Here is a 4,693-nt window from a genome sequence, read left to right as displayed (position 1 = left end):
GAAAAGGAATTGTCACAGGGAGAAGAGTCATTTCAATATTTTTTACTTCCTTTTTATTGACTTCTCTATCTTCTGATGGTTTAGGGGATGTTTCAACATTCTTACCCATGTTTACCTGTTGGTTTGCATGATCCTTGCCTTGTGCGTTTGCGTAAGATTCATCAAGATTCTTACCTGACTGTACGGTGATGGTCTTAAGGTGATCCTTTGGGTTTTTCTCTGTATTGCTTGGTAAGGGGCCCTGAATCTTTTCTGACACAAGAGTTGCCAGTTGGTTTAGTTGAATTTCTAGGTTTTTGAGGGCTGAATTGTGACTTTCCATATTTTCATCAGTCACCTTAATGTACTTGTACACAAGGTCATCAAGATTTGAATGCTTTTGTTGAGGCCTTTGCTGATATGGGGCTACTTGTTGATAAGGTCTAAAATTCGTTTGTCCACGATTTTGATTCTGGTATCCTGGCGGACCCTGTACTTGTTGCTTTTGGAAGCTTTGAGAGTTCTCGGAGCCATTTGGGTTGCTCCATTGAAATACTGAATGTTTTTGTGCCATTGGACTTCCAAATGGGTACTACTTGTAACCGATGATATTAACTTGTTCATCACGTTGGTTGATCGCCTGGCATTCATGGTTCAGATGATTTCCTCCACACATGTCACAAGTCTCAGTCTGGCTTTGTTGTTGTGTATTCACCTGAAAAGATTCAAACTTTTGTGCCAAGAAAATAATATGTTATGTCAGTATATTTAGAGCATCTGCCTAATTTACCGTAACAGCCTTCTTGATGATTACATGCTCAGATGGCCATTGGATGGCTTTCTCAGAAATATCATTCAACAATTGCAATGCTTCTTCTGTAGTTTTTTCCATTACAAAACATCATGCAACTGCATCAATCACATTTCTAGAAGAGGGTTTTAACCCGTGATAAAAAATATATAATTACATATGTTCAGGAATGTCATGATGTGGACATTTTCTCAGCATTGCTTTTAATCCTTCCCATGCTTGATAAACCGACTCAGTGTCAATTTGCAAAAAATTAGATATATCTTGTCTTAACGTTGTTGTTTTAGCAGGAGAAAAATATTTGTTCAAAAATTTCTGAGTCATCTGGTCTCATGTGGTAATAGACCCTTGAGGCAAACTTCTTAACTAAGTTTTGGCATCTCCTTTTAAAGAAAAAGGAAATAGCCTTAACTTGATATCTTCAGGAGGTACTCCATTATACTTAGCAGTTTCAACAAGTTCTAGAAAATCAATCAAATGACTATGTGGATCTTCGCTTGAATCTCTTGTAAAGATACAAGATTGCTGAATTGTTTAAATTAGGCCGGTCCTGATTTCAAAGTTGTTGTCTACTACTAGCGGTTTCCTAACACTAGATTCACAATTGAAGCGGTCAGGTCTAACATAATCCCTTAGGATTTTATTTGTTGGTCTTGGCACCACTTCATCAAACTGCTCATCTACGTGGACTTGTGGTGGGATTTCTTGTGGGTTGTCATCATCACCTAGTTGATGCTCCATTCCGTTGCAGGTTACGTTTTGAGAAGAAGATGCTTGTCCTTTCCGGCGCAATCGAAGAGATCTTTCAATTTCAGGATCGTAACTCACTAGCTCTTTTATTGAAGAACGGGTCATAAACTACCTGGAATTTTTAAAGTAAAGAAAATTAAACTTTTATTTTAACTTAGTTCCTAGAAAAGAATAGTACTAAAATAAAGTATTAGTAGTAAAATCAAAATAATAGTAGTAATTAATTAGTAGCATGTGGTAATCATAAATAACAATAGTAAACATGATTACAACGATAAAAGAACAAGGTAGTTATAGGAAAAGAAATGCTACTGTTATAAGTATAACTATATAATTATAATAGATATTATATAATATAAAAGAGACGATAACAAATAATAGTACGTTATATTACTAATGGAGAAAAACATAGTATTATTATGATATAGGTAAAAATGATAGTTTAAGTATAATATTAATAGTTAAAATACTATTAAGTTGATAGCAATACTACAAAAATAATAATAGTAATAGTAGTTATAATAATAAGTTCTCAAACTAGTAACAAAATAATTAATCTGAAGTAAATGTTTGTCAATCCCCGGCAGCGACATCATAACTTTGACGAGTGTCCAGCGTATATGAATTTTAAACTCATACTTTGTCAAATTATAGTATAGAAAGATGTCGATCCCACAGAGATTGGTTTATCTATTGTACAAATGGTTCTTATTTTAATTACTATTTGAGAGAATCAGAAAAGTTGAGTTGAGAGTTAACTAGAAAATAATGAACAAACAAACAATAGAGAAAAGTATTTTTTTCTTTTTACAAATATGATAAAGATATTGGGATCCTGATTTCACTTGATAATTCTATTACAAGCATATATTAATTTTTCAGTTTCTGTTTCTCACAAAATGCATAAATGTGTCTCTCGATTACACTTATATATGAGTACTTAAATTGAACAATTAACAGCACTCCTTTCGTTTATACAAATTAATTATCTATAACTGTCACGACCCCAATTTCCCTCTATAGGATATCGTGATGGCGCCTAATCTCTAAGACTAGGTAAACCTAACAATTTATGGAATAACTGAATAATAAACTGAACTCCAATCTCAACACATGATATATAAATATAAACTACGATTTAATAATTACAACTCCCAAAATCCGGTAGAAATAAGTCACAAGCTTCTAAGAGAAAATACTAAGTATCTCTATACATCAAAGTCTAAAGAAAATACGGAAAATAACATAATAAGGATAGAGGGGGACTCCGAGGTATGCGGACGCTGGCAGATATACCTTGAAATCTCCACGTGCGGACCAACTCACTGTTATCTGGTCTGGTAGGAAGAACCTGGACCTGCACAAAAAGATGTGCAGAAGTATAGTATGAGTACACCACAACGATATACAGTAAGTGCCAAGTCTAACCTCGGTAGAGTAGTGACGAGGTCAAGTCACGGCCCTACTGATTTAAAAGAAAAGTAAGGCAAAAGATATAATAATATTTAAAATGACTGAAAATTTAAACAACGAGAAACTTCAAAAAATAACAGCTCAACAATTAGAGGTAAACAACAGGGGCACTTCCGAGATACCGCCTCGTAGTCCTAAATGTAAATATGCTAGGCAGGGGGATCTCCCGAGTAAACGCCTTGTAGTTCCAAAGTAAATATGCAAGACATGGGGGTCTCCCGAGTAAACGCTTCATAGTCCCAAAGTAAATATGCAAGATAGGGGGATCTCCTGAGGAACCTCCTCGTAGTCCCAAAGTAAATATGCAGTACAGGGGGATCTCTCAAGGAACCGCCTCGCAGTCCCAAAGTAAATATGCAGTACAAGGGGATATCCCGAGGAACCGCCTCGTAGTCCCAAAATAAATGTACAGCAGATAACCGAAGGAACAACAAATTTACAACAAGAAATCTCACAGTTAAAGATTTAATTCAAATCAAAGGAAGCAGGTAATTTAACTAAGCATATTGTACAAATTGCAAGTAAGAGTTAAGGCACGTAGACATGCGATGCTAGGCTAAACATGATCACTACATATGCTAAGGCAACTCAATTAAGGAATTTAAAAGAAGACAACTCAGCAAGAACCGAAATATCAACAATTAGACCGTGTGCGCACTCGTCACCTCGCGTACACTGCGCTCATATATCACAAATTGTTACAACAGTATCAAATCCTAAGGGGATTTTTCCCACACAAAGTTAGACAAGTCACTTACCTCAAATCTCGCTCAATCAATCGGTAAGAATGCCTTTCCCTCGACATTCTAACTCTGAGTGGCCCAAATCTATCCAAAAGCAATTACATATCATGAATAAAATTACAAAAAACTAATTTACAACATAAATCTACGACTTTAGCAAAGAATCAAAAAATCGCCCCAAAGAGTTGACCTGGGCCTATGTCTCAGAATCGGGTAAAAGTCACAAAATACGAACACCCATTTGATATTGAGTTCGCCCATACCAATATTATCAAAATCCGACAACAAGTCATCACTCAATATCCAAATTAAACTCTCCAAATCCCTAACCTAAAACTCCCAAATTCTACCTTAAATACACACTAACTAGGTGAAAATCTTAATGGGGAAACAAGATTATTGTTCAAGAATGAGTACAAGAGACTTACCTCAAGAAATATCTCGAAAATGCTCTCACAAATTGCCAAGACCCGAGCTCAAAATGTCCAATAATGATAAAAATCCCAAACCCATGAATTAATAGAGTCTGCCTAGTGTTTTCGCTTCTGCGGATCACTTGACCGTATTTGTTGTCCCGCTTTTGCGAAAAATGCACCGCTTCTGCTGTTTTGCCCACACTGCTTTGCCTTCGCTTTTGCGATCTCCTATCCACTTCTGTTGACTCACTTCTGCGAGAAGCAGTCCGCTTCTGCAGCTCCAACGCACCTGCGACCTCCTTGTCTGCATCTGCGAGACCGCAGATGCGGAATTTTCCTCGCATATGCGAGCTCTACCCACACTACTCCAGCCCGTTTCTGCTATCAATGTGCCACTTCTGCGGGCTTGCACCTGCGATCAATCTTGTGCATGTGCGATTACACCAGAGCTGGTGCCTTCAGCCATTCTCACAAGTCCAAATTTGATATGTTAACCATCTGGAATCCACCCGAGGCCCCTG

At 36.9% G+C, this 4,693-nt stretch overlaps 1 non-coding gene across 1 annotated transcript; it reads left to right on the top strand.

Annotated features, from left to right (window-relative positions):
• Window positions 1–959: 959 nt before the first annotated feature.
• On the top strand, window positions 960–1,066 carry LOC142172339 (small nucleolar RNA R71). The gene has a single exon (XR_012701700.1). It is a non-coding gene; the product is annotated as a small nucleolar RNA R71 (small nucleolar RNA).
• The last annotated feature ends 3,627 nt before the right edge of the window (window positions 1,067–4,693 follow it).

Source organism: Nicotiana tabacum, chromosome 17 (genome assembly GCF_000715075.1).
Source record: "Nicotiana tabacum cultivar K326 chromosome 17, ASM71507v2, whole genome shotgun sequence".
NCBI classification, from domain to species: Eukaryota; Viridiplantae; Streptophyta; class Magnoliopsida; order Solanales; family Solanaceae; genus Nicotiana; species Nicotiana tabacum.
The sequence above is the reverse complement of the archived record's forward strand: the minus strand, read 5'-3'. Positions and strand labels throughout refer to the sequence as shown.